We start from the raw sequence: 13,209 nt of genomic DNA on the forward strand, positions 1-13,209 counted from the left end.
TGTAACTGTTCTTATGGTGATTCAATAAATAAATTTTTAAAAAATGAGGAATGCTCACCAGATCTGGATTATGATAGGATGGCATGCTGATAGATCTTATTAAGGCCTATAGCAGCTATCAGCTGACTCAATGTGAAAAGGAGGACAGGGCACATACCAAACTTCCAGAACACTGTGGCGATGAGGGACTTCCTCAGAAGGGTCCCGCTTCAGGGTATTCTTGGCAAGACACAAGGACAAATTACCACTCAGTATTTACTCCATTTGATGGGATGATCAGAGGCAAAATAACCTCAGGATGCTACAGAGTGTGCGCTCAAAGTCAGGAGGGAGACTGCCCATTCTAAAATAAGTCCTGTCAAAAATCCTACAAGGATTCCTTTTAAGGGATTCAAATCCATCCCCCCACCCACCCATCCAACACACACACATACTTTATCCAGTTTACCTGGAAGCCAACAGAAAGCACAAATCCTGAAAGGAATGACACCAAATATCTGTTGGTATGACCAGCCTTGAAAGCACTTGCAACCATATGGAGAGTGTGCTGAGAAAACAAATCCAATAGTAGCCTACAGGTGCCTTATGAACCATTGTAAAGAAGTATCAATCTACCCACTGGAACAGACATCTCACCTGCCGGGAACTCTTCAAAGGCTTTGGAAACAACAACCAGAAAGGAAGTTTAGCCACTCCCCCAGGGTTTGTTTACTAAGTGCTATTGAAAACAGAGAAACTGAGGAAGCACCCCCACCCCCCACCCCCAGTATGGAGACACAATGAAATACTATTCAACTGTGAAAATACTGCCATTTGCAACAAAATGGGAAACTTTTTGAGGAGATGATGTGAATTAAAAATAAGTCAGGAGAGGGGCTGGAGCGATAGTACAGTGGTAGGGTGTTTGCCTTGCACACAGCTGATCCAGGTTCGATTTCCAGCATCCCATATGGTCCCCTGAGCACTGCCAGGAGTAATTCCTGAGTGTATGAGCCAGGAGTAACCCCTGTGCATCGCCGGGTGTGACCCCTCCAAAAAAAAGTAAAAAAAAAAGTCAGGAGAAAGATTACTGATGTTTTCACCTAGGTATGTTTTATGAAAAAATAAAATCAATGAAAGGACAAAACAAATTTCAAAAAGCCAGCAGGCATTAACAGCACAACTGGAGTTACTGAGGGGAAGATGGAATTAGCGTGTGTGCGTGGGGGGGACTGGTGAAAGGGTGGAAGGTGAACGCTTCTTTTCATTTTGTTTTTTGAAAAAAATTTAAAAAGCTTAAATGTATAAAGCCACAATTCATAACTGCTTTTGTCCACAGGAAGTCATACATGTCAGTTCTGTAACCAGGGAGAGCTCCGAAGAGACCAAGCACCAATGGAGGAAAGGCAGATTGAGTAACGTGTACTGTTTCATTTAATTATAACATTGGAAAACAATTCTGGCTCCATAGTGCTGGTCAAGAGTTGGATGCACCCATATTCTGCTGGAGGGAACATAGATTGCAGGATATTTCTAGAAAGCTGGATTTGTAGCGAGAGCGTAAGTAATTTTGCATACTTTAATGCAATTATTTCACTTTTTGGCATCACATCCTAAGGAAATAATTCTAAATATGGAAAATGCTTGATGTAGGCAGATGGTTTTGTAATAATGAAAAACTGGAAACAATTGGATCAGCAGTGAGCAGGGAGAATTTAAGTCAATTAGGGCCTGGATCACAGGTATTATACACGATGATTATGAAGACTAAATTAACAGAGAGATGCCTATCATTTCATATGAGAAGTGACATTATAAAATTATCACAGTGTAATTACATCTCTGAAAAGCAACAAAAACGATATGTGTGAGGGAATGCTGGAGGGAAGGCAGAAATGCTGGAGGGAAGGCAGAAACATTTGAACAATAGTAGGATTTGAATAGTGGGATAATCAAGGGCTTTTTCCCTGTTTTAAAACTAAACTTTCCAGGTTTTTATAAAACAATACCTTTGTATGAATACTGATGCAAATCAGGATGATTGCCTTCAAAGACGGAACAGGTAAGGCACTACCCAGGATCCTCAGATAAACAGGCTTAATTAGAGATATACATATACGCACATGTGCGCTCTAACATACATAATTAAGGAGAGCCAGAAGTGCCTGACAGAGCTGTCTCCAGTGATCATGGGGCCTGAGAAGTTATTTCACTGCATGTAAATTTGAAAGCTCAGATTTAGGTATGGCATTCCAGTCTGGTACAGTTATAAGTCACTTCATAGCTCAAAAACATCCAAAGAGGGACATAGATTCTCTTTGATTCCATTTGGGCCTCCCAGGGATTGGATGAGGCCTATTCATATTGTGGGGGGTGGGTTGGGCAGTCTGTTGAATTCACACATTCTCAGAAGAACATCTCATCAAGTATAAGGATACTCATGGTCCACTTGTCTACACTTAAAGTTAACCAGCACAGGTGTTAGAGTGGATCACAGTAGTGTTACCTTGTTCCCCAGTGCGTCAGTAGATGCATTTATTTTGGATCTAGTTATATCCACCTATATGTCCCCACCTTGATGGTAACACTCATGCAGCCTGCTGCAGTGCTCACTTGGGCCCCTGGGACTTGCTTCTTCCATTCTTGTCTCCGCTCCAATAGTTCCTTTTATTTGTGGCTCTATAAATGTGCATGTTTATGTATGTGTGTGCATGTTGCTAATATGTGCAAGACATAGTTCTACACACACTTCCAGTCTAGGGAATGGATCCTTCAGCTCAGGAAGACTTTCTTATCTCCTACTGTAGGGCCAAATTCCTAAGTTTCTGTCACAAATACCATAGCTCAGTGATGAATAATAGTACAGTGGGTGGGGCATTTGCCTTGCAAATGACTGACCTGGGCTTGATTCTTGGCATCCCATAGGGTCCCCTGAGCACACTAGAGCCAGGAGTAAGTCTGGAGCACTATTGAGTGAGGTCCTCCAAAGCCCCCAAATATGTCATGTTGACTCAATTCACCATGGAAAAGCTTTGGGTACAATCAGAGATGTTGAAAACTAGTGGACAGCTTGTGCATGAAGCTAAGGTAGAGTAGGGTCACCCCTGGGCAGTCATAAGGACAAGTGCTCTAAATCACCAGTAAGGCGTCACTCATGTGGTCTCCACTCATCTTTCCAATCCTGGGTGAGAGCGTGAGTTTCCACTCAAGGCAGCAGATCCCTTCCAGGGAGGGGATGCCAGTTTAACTGAGAGGCACTTAAGTCTTGGGGAAAGATTGTTTTTCTGAAGTAAGTGCCTTTGGCCATAGTTTCCCTCCACCCATGGGAAGTCAGTCGGCCATGGAGAGGCTTGGAATTTTTCACACAGAGCTGAGGTGTTTGGAGCTGCGTGGGTGGAGAGAGGCTGGCTTGTCTGTGCTCTCCAAAATTATTGCTGAGGCGAACAGAGATGCAACCAGAGAAACCCAACACTGAGTGTGACCCTTGGTTTTGGCTCTCCCATGGCAGGACCTCAAGAGAGTCTTTGTTTGATCTTTGGCACATTGTTCCCGAGGCAGCAATGGTCCGTTTGGGGGAGACATATGACACCCCGAGGGAAGCTGGACTTGGAAGAAGCAGAAGGACCAGCCCGTGCAGGAGGAACAGAGCGAGCGTGTGTTCTTTCCCTGGGCATGGACACTCCTGCACCCCGGGGTGCCGCTATTAAACAAAGGTCCTTTGGAAGAGCCAGAGCAACCCCTGGCTGGTCTGGTTGATGAGCACGCTTCTTTCTGCGCAAGGCGGTTGTGAGAATCAGTCTCCTGTTAAGCGCCAGACCATGGTGAGTGTATAAGAAGTCAGGTAAGAACCAAGAAGAGGACATTGCTGGGAGCCAGAGAAGCTTGGGGACGAATGTCAGCTTTAGTAAGCAGAGCACCATCCTGCTGGGAATCTCATTGCACCAGAGAGCAATTGTTCCACAGAGGAGAAATGGATGCCCAGGAGGCAGGGCTTGTAAGGGTTTAAAACTGCCAAGTGCTGTGTTGCATACTCAGATGCAAGCCCGCCAGAACTTCATTATTCTTGATCTGTTAAAGGACAGCAGCTGATTCAGCTCTGGAGTGAATTCCTTCCATGGTCTTCCTTCTCTCACACTCGAAACAGAGAGAATGCTTCTAGGATTTTGACAGAAACCCTCTCGCTGACTCAACAGGCCAACTACTCTTGTACTTATAGGACACAGCTCAGCAGAGCAGCTCAACTCAAGGCCAACTGCTTATGGAGCTGAGCGTGGAGGCGCTGTCAGTGCAAGTCAGTGATAGCTTGGAGCATCTCTTATTTGTCTTCCTGTCGGCTCCCCCCCTGCCTTCTCTGGAAAGAGGCTAACTTTAAGAACCCATGGCACATGGACTCCTTTCCCTCAAACTTTGTGTTCCAACAAGAGTGGCTCTTGTTTCCCCCAGGATTCTTTCCAGATGCCTAGAACTGGATCCAGGTGTAGATGGTTAATTCAGGAACTCTAATATGAGTGAAATAAGAGATGGGGAAAGTAGCCATCAGAGGATCTGAGCGCTGACTTTGATACCGAACACCTTTGACTCAAGAGCTCAGGGATTCTGAGAAGAAAATTGGCCGCAACCTTCCCAGGACACAAGGGCGAAGCAATCTCTTAGTAGCTCTTGTCTCCACTGCAGGAATGGCTTCTCCCCTGCTGTATTCTCCTGGGGGAGGACCGAGCAGGCCATCACTGGCAGCGGAGAGGATCTGGGGCAAAGCGGAGGGCAGGACTGCACCCCACTGGCCCTCCACTGCTCACAAAAGCTCAGGCTGGGCTCAGGGATGCAGGCGGTGTGTGTGTGTGTGTGGGGGGGAGTTGGTGAGTGCACACCCTGGAGAGCTTCACTGCCAGGTACTCAGTCCCACTGTCTTCCTTCGGGCTCTGCTTTAATATGTCAGCACTATGTGAGTGGGCCACACAAGTGGCACCTGAGCCAATGAATTGTCATTCAGTAACTTCGGCTCATGAGAGCTTTGTGGAAGAAGTGAATGGGAATAGCAACTTCGACTGACATGGAGAATCCAGTGCTTTGCAAGGGGGTAACCGCAAAGTCACACAATATGACACTGTCGTTGGGGGGAGAGGGGTGGATCATCATAAGCAGTTCCATTTAAAGAAGACTTAAAGAGTGCAAAAATGAGTGGGGATGTAATTTAAATTCTCAATGAAAGGTCGCCTACAAAGTCAATGAACAGATATATTTACTACAGAGCAATGGTCGATATTAGAACCATTACATAAAAAGGACGTTAAATGGTAACACTAAAATCTTCCAAAGGAAAATGTACTATTTCTAAAGAGAAATGGGAAATGATGAAATAAAATAGATAGATACGAACAGAATTATTTTGAAGGAAGATGTCTCTTAAAATTTTTGATGTGGGGGGCCAGAAGGATGGCTCAGTGAGTTGAGCACACACATGCAGGAGGCCTGAGTCTCATCCCTGGCACCATGTGGTTCCTGAGATCCAAACACAGAGCCAGCAATAGCCCCTCAGTACTACTGTGGCCCACCCCAAAAACAAGCCAAACTTTTTTTTTTATGTTTTTAGAGAGCTCTTGATTTACAGAATTCTTTTGAAGCTAGCTCCCCTTTGATCCACATTCCATATTCTGAGTTGTTAATCTCTTAAACTAGTGTAATTCATCTGTCAAAATTAATTTCAGGGCTGAAGCGATAGCACAGCAGGTAGGGTGCTTGGCTTGCATATGGCCGACCCAGGTTCGATTCCCAGCGTCCCATATGGTCCCCTGAGCACCGCCAGGAGTGATTCCTGAGTGCAGAGCCAGGAGTAACCCCTGAGCATCGCCAGGTGTGACCCAAAAAGCAAAAAAAAATTAATTTCAATAAATTAACATTTTTGGGCGATAGCACAGGGGTAAGGCATTTGCCTTGCATGTGGCCAACAAGGCTGACCTGGATTTGATTCCTCCGTTTCTCTCGGAGAGCTACTGAGAGTGTCACAGCAACAATGGCAAGCTCCTCTTGAGGTATTCAGTGTGTGAAAAACTGTCCAACAAGTCTCACAATTTGTTGTGAAATGTTACTAGTCCCTGCTCTAGCAAATCCATGAACAAATGGAGGACAGTGCCACAGTGCTACAAATTAACATTTTAATACATGTTAATGAATTATTACTAAGTTCATACTTAGATTTTTCTCAGTTTCCTTAATATCCCTTTGCTGACCCAGAAGCCCATTAGGGTCATCACATTCTTTTCATTAATCATATCTCCTTAATCTCCTCCTGTTGATGCAGTTTTTAATTTTTCCCTCCAATTTGACAGTTTTAAGGATTTTGTACAACGGCATTTGACAACGATCTTTGATTGCAACTTTTCTGAAGTCTTTCTCCTTATTAGACTTGAGGAAAGTTTTGAGGTGAAAAACCAAGGGGATAAATTGTCAACTATTTATTCACTGTTTCATCTCAAGGGTATGCATTTGTAACATGAAATCCAGAGGATATATTTTAAAGACCAGAAAGGAATTTCTAGAAGAGAGAAATATTAAAAATTCAGAGTCATAGAAAATAAAAGGACAAATAGAGCAACTGTGTGTCATATGTACAAGGTTATACAAAGAGACCAAAGCAATGGGCTGGGAGGATAGATGCAGTCCCTCACACACAAAGAAACTTGATTTATGACAAAAGAAGCTCTGTGGCACTGAGAACTGTGGCAAGCGACTTTTTAAAAACATATGAGAATTCCATTGGATATTGACGTGAAAGAAAAATCAAGCTGCCGTCCTCGAATTTACAACCACAACAAAAAGTCATCAACAAAGTAGCTTGTTGGAGCAAATCCATATAAAACTAGGCAATATAAATTGGTAGGCCTTCAGAAAACAGTACTGTAACACATTTTAGGCATGTTTATGAACCATGGCCCTGAAATTTCCATTCCTGAGTATATTCCTGGAAGAAATGTGTGTGCACGTGTGCACCAGAAGGCTAGGACAAGATTACTCATAACAACCTCGTTCATCACAGCCGTACCCAGACTGGGCAGAGAACAAACGCCCATCAACACAAGAGATAAAATTATAGGTGGTCTCATCACTCTTAGAGTGGGGTACTATTGCAACCAGAAATGGCTCTCACAAACAATATTGAGGAAAAACTTTAAAAAAATAACTCATAGAACTCTATTTGGGTACAGTTCAGCTTTGGGCATGGATGGAAATTATATAGAGGTTAATTTGGTGATGATTTACTGACTAGTGATAAAAGGAGTCTCAGGAGTTCAAATCATGGACTGAAAACCCAACAAATTAGAGAATAACAGGCTTGGGGTAGATTATTCAAAGCCCATGCAATTACATAAATGAAGCACAAATATGTAAACAATAATTACTATGGCCAGCATGGTGGGCAGCTATAAGGGCAGAGGGACTAAAAATACAGATAAATAAGGCATGCTCTTCAAGCCCAAGTCTCTTTTGACCTGTATCTCTCTTGCTTGTCTACTTCTTTGATCAATTATTTCTACTCTGGAGAGGCCTATGTTCTCTGTTTGAACACATATTTTCCTTCTTTCTCTCCTCTAACACTTTATTAAAAATTAATTTTATTTTTATAAAGTTATTCACGGGCTGGAGCAATAGCACAGTGGTAGCACTTTTGCCTTGTGTGCAGCTGGCCCGGCTGAGCCGGGTTCGATTCCTCCACCCTTCTTGGAGAGCCCGGCAAGCCACCAAGAGTATCTCGCCCGCATGGCAAAGTCTGGAAAGCTACCCGTGACGTATTCAATATGCCAAACACAGTAACAACAAGTCTCATGATGGAGACGTTACTGGGTCCACTCAAGAAAATCGATAAACAACGGGAGGACAGTGCAAAGTTGTTCACAATAATTTATTACATTCAATATTCCAACACCAATCCCACCACCATTACACCTTCCCACCACTATTATTTCTGGTTTCCCCAACCACCACCCAAGTCTGTCCCGATAGCAGATCCTAAATCATTTATATTATATTGCTTGTTATGAATAATTTGCTAAAAATGATCAAAAGAGATTTCCTTAGAAGAATGTGAAAACTGTTGCGTCTCACTCTGAAGCCAGTAAGCACTTGTTTAAGAGACTACTAACATGTTGTTACAAATTAAGCTTTGTGTGTTAATATTTTTTTAATCGAGATTGGTTGCCTTCCACTTTACATCCCATCCAATGTGGTGTGTTACTCTTGGCATATCAGTGGTGTAGAGTTTAATATGTCCAGGAATTCTAAAATTTTGAATGAGGTGATACAGCTGGGGTTTTTAACTGGAAGGTGAGTTTGGGGTCCGGTGGCATCTCTGAAGCTTGTTGAGCTCTTTTGAGATTTATTTGTGAATCTCTGGATCATGACCAGTTAATGAGCTTACATGACATCATAGGCTGCTCATGGGCATGACAGCTAGGCTCTTGGAGGAACAAGGAGATGAGGGGATGTCACCTATCCTAGACTCCATGAGATCTGGGAGATTTTGGTCACAAAACTTGCATAACTGAGTTTCTCAATAGATTCATCCCTAGATGAAGCTATTCCCGAGCCTGTGGAGTCCGGCTTTGAGCATGGCGGTGATTGGATTAAGGAGTTTTTGGCTGCCAGGTCTCTGTTTGGGTGGGTGGTGGGCTCACCTGCCCCCCTCAGGGGTGCCATGGATCTGAGACTCAACCTGGCGCGAGGTCTGGAAACATCTCTGCAGCTTGTTGATCTCTTCTGGGATTTATTTATGAGTCTCTGGATTATGGTCCTCTTGTAGCATCATTTTTTAAAAAAATTTTTATTAGTGAGACACCATGAGGTACAGTTGTAGACTTACAAATTTTGTGCTTGGGTTTTAATTATACAATGATCAAATACCTATCCCTCCACCAGTGCCCATTTCCCACCACCACGGATCCCAGTATCCCTCCCAACCCCCATCCCCCCCATCCCACCCTTCCTCTGTGGCAGGGCATTCCCCCTTTGTTCTCTCTCTCCTTTTGGGTGTTGTGGTTTGCAAGAAGGCATTGAGTGACAATCATGTTTGGTCTATAGTTTACTTTCAGCATACTTCTTTCTAAGCAAGTTTTGTCCAATAAAAACTATGTTGGGTCACTAAAATAAATAAACGTATAGAGAAATAACAAGAGTGGAAGTGTTGGTTCTTGGGCACAGAAAACAGTGCAGATGACACTACCCCTTGGAAGCAGGTGGGCCCAGAATGAGCTATTATGTGCTGCAAGCTAAGAACCAAGAACCAGGCACACGAGTCTCAGATGTTGACACCTGAATTTTATCCTCTCCACATAGAGCTGACTGGTATTGAAGGAACATATGCTTAGATGATCTATATGCTGGGCCATAGTAATAAACATTAAAAAGAGGTAAAATCATATGAATTATATCCTCTGGCCACCATTGAGTCAAACTAGAAATAAATACAGAAAAATAACACTATAAACTTCAAACACTTGGACACTTTCCCTGGAACAAAGAGAAGGTCTCGAGAGGGAGTTTTAAAAACCACATTACACTGAATAAAGATTAAAATACAACATTTCAGAAATGTGGTGACAGTTACCACAGTGCTGAGAGGAAAATTGATAGCACTAAATGCCAGCATTAGAGGAGAGGAAAGTCATGAATCAATAATCCAAATTCTCACCTCATCAATTGGGGGGGGGGAGGTACAAAATAAACCCAAAGCCAGCAGAAAGGAAGGAAACTACACAGCTTTGAGAAGCAGTTAATCAAGCTGAAAACACAAAGTGAGAACATCAATGAAGCAAAAGTTGGTTTTTCAAGGAGAAAATTGACCAATCTCCACAATTGCTGACAGACTAAAAGAAAGAAGACACAAATGATCAGCACCAGGAATGAAGCAGAAGATCATGGCAGACCCCGCAGACTTCCCAACAGTAAGGGGATACTGTGAACAATTCTGTACACACAAATACAACTTAGCTGAATCTGAATCTGCGACCATGGTCTCCAAACACAGGCAAGCTACATCTTGCCCAGTGTGAACTAATCTTTAAAAATCAATTTTTATTAAAAATACCATGATTTACAAATTTGTTCACAATACATTATTTCAGGAATTTAGCATTCTAACACCACCAGTGTGACCTTCCCTCCACCAATATCCCCAGTTTCGTTCCAATTCCAACTGCCTCCTTAGGCACATAACAAGTTTACTTTATATTGCTTATGCCAACAAAACTTTAAGAAATGGTAAATAGCATAATCAGAAAATAAATCAATAAGAGCCAGTTTGTGATTGCTGTATGATTTTGACCTACGTAAATAAGAAAGTCAAAACCATTTAATACCAAGGTCACATGCTGTAGACTTTTGTTTATATAACATTCTTGAAATGACATCTGATAGAGAATGGAAAACAGATTATGGGTTGCCAAGGCTTGAGGAGAAGGTAGGGGCAGGAGAAAAGCCATTTTGACCATAAAAGGGCACAATGAGGGGTCCTGGTGATAAGGGAATGTTCTGTTTCTCGACTGCTTCAATGTCAATATTCTAGCTGAAATCTTGTACTCCGATGTGTCAGATATAGTCATTGCTACAAAAGCATGTGTGCCATGTGTGTCCACAATTTTTGTAATAAGAAGTTTAATTTAACAATAAGAACAGAGCTGAAAGGATTTCTCTACTGTCTTTCCCATTCCTGTGGAGGGCTATAATTTTACTCTGCTCTGATTGATTGTCTTTGTCAACTGAGAGAAATCACAGACAAACCAACACAACCTGCTAAGTTGACATCATTTCCCTACTTAGATGTGTGTGAGAACTGACTCAGAATTGAACAACCATAGGAGAGCACTATAGGGAGAGCACAGTCCATATGGCACCCCCAGGAGCGTCATTTTCACTTTGAATGAATGCATTCACAAGGGTCGAAAGGAGCTAGTCAGTCACTGGGATCCTCTGGTGAATTTATTTACTTATATGTTGTTTATGTGCCACACCTGTGTTGCTCAGGGCTTACGCCCAGCTCTGCACTCGGGGTCACTCCTGGTGGGGACCATATGGGGTGCTGGAGATTCAACCTGGGTCAGCTGCATGCAAGGTAGACACCATCATCTTCGATTTATTAACCCCTTTGCTGAGTAGCAGCTTTCCTGGTTGTGTGATTGATCTTGTAGAAGCGAAACTCTCCTTTTCTGCTCTCTTCCATGAACAGGATTATTTTGCATAATGAGTATCAAGTGCTTGGATTAACATACGCCTGCCATAGGGCAGGCATTTTAGTAAACACAAGTTGCTTGTTGTACGCCCAGCAGCTTGTTTACAGAGCCCGCCTGTCTCCCGGAAACATGGATATGAAAGGAACCTAAAGGGTAATGCGTAGAGGGCTACGCCAGCTGAGGGTTTGTTTAGAATGAGGCTGGGAGAAAACCACTGCAAGCCCTGGACGGGGAAAACAAGGGACCAGGAGGTTTAAATACAAGTGTTGCTTCTTGCCCCTATCCCATGGGGATTGGGCTTGTGTTTCAAATCCAGATGTTGGGTTTTGTTGTTGCTATTGTTGTTTGGGGGCCATATCTAGCTGTGCTCAGGGCTTCTCCTGACTCTGCTCAGGGATCATTACTGGAGGGCTCAGGGGACCATACGAAGTTCAGGTGATTGAACCTGGGTTGGCTGCGTGGAAGGCGAGTTCCCAACCACTGTGCTCCAGCCCCATTAAATATGGATATTTAAATGGTGGTCCCTGCTCCCAAAGGTTGAAAAGGAAACAGCCTGATAAAAAACTTTGTTGAGTTCAATTCACTCCATACTACCTACAACATGTCAGGCACTGCGCTGGGTACTTTATTCCATTCCTACATAGTTTGAGCCAGGGGACATCCATTACAGTCACCATGCTCCATAAATGGTCCCTTTTGTGACAAGGGATTGATTTGAAAGGTGTGGGATAAAATCAAGCTGGCAAGAGCAGCTTAAAAATCCCTAAACACCACCTTCCTTAGGAACGAGGTGGGTGAGTCTTTGATTCTACAAAGATTGTGTTGATGGTTAACCTGACTCATCCCCATACATACTGATTTTTTTTCCTGTCTTTTTGGGTCACATCCAGTGACCAATCAGGGATTATTTCTGGTTAGGCACTCAGGAATTACTCTTGGTGGTGCTTGGCGGGACCATATGGGATGCCAGGCATAGAACCTGAGTTAGCCACATGCAAGGAAAACGCCCTACCTGCTGTACTATGGCTCAGACCCCCATACCAAGATATACCGAGCCCATTTACAAACACAGGTTCTCCCCAGGGTGTTGCTCTTACTCCAACAGATAGATCAAAGATTCAACTGCCCTTCAAATGCAATCTTGGCTGTGTGCCTCGGGGTACCACACCTCTCCCTCTCTCTTCAATTGTTAACTTTCATATTTCAATTCAGGTATACTGGGGGATCATCTGGGCACTGTGATCCTGGGCAACTGACATCTCTGGGCTGCTTTTTCATCTTAGGGAGGGTTGAATGCCAACAATCACAGTCCTGGGAGTCTGACCAATCTGTCCTGAATGCCTCACACCCATCATTTATTAGCTGTGTGACCTCCAGGAGGCAACCCATTTCCTCTGCTGTCTGCAGTGATAGTTTCTCTGTGATATGCAGAACGGAAATGGTAATTCTTCTTTGTGCTACTACAAGGGTGAGAGAGTTGTATGTAAAGTCCTGTGTACTAACAAGCACTCCATAATCCTTTTCTTTTTTTTTTTTTGGCATCGTTTGGCTCTTTTCTTGCATTCTCTTCTATGAAAGTGCCTGCTATAGTGGCTAGGACAAAGCGTTGCTGTCAGCATCACACCCCTTGTTTCCAGAAGCAAAGTTCTTGTGACCGTTGAGTGTGAGGAATCTGCAAACGATGACAGAGAATTCACATCTGTTGCATTTTCCCCAACTTTGTTGAGAGCTTGGAGGAATCACGTACTAGTGATTTATTTCAGTATTCCCAGAGGATTCACTTACGGTGACCAGGAAAACGTGAAATGAGATGCTGGAGAATGTTCTGTGGGAGGAGGCCGGAAGAACTAGAAAAAGGAGAGCTCTAAGGCTTTGCATCAGGCCTGTGCGCCCCTCCCGACACCCACTGCAGCTTGTTCTTCCCAACAAACTAACAACTCGACAGCCCCTACTGGAGGGTCATACCGTGGCTCCACTCAAGTAGGAGGCCGCCGGCTGAGGAGAGTAAGAG

This window comes from Sorex fumeus, unplaced genomic scaffold (genome assembly GCF_029834395.1).
Source record: "Sorex fumeus unplaced genomic scaffold, SorFum_2.1 ptg000157l, whole genome shotgun sequence".
NCBI lineage: Eukaryota > Metazoa > Chordata > Mammalia > Eulipotyphla > Soricidae > Sorex > Sorex fumeus.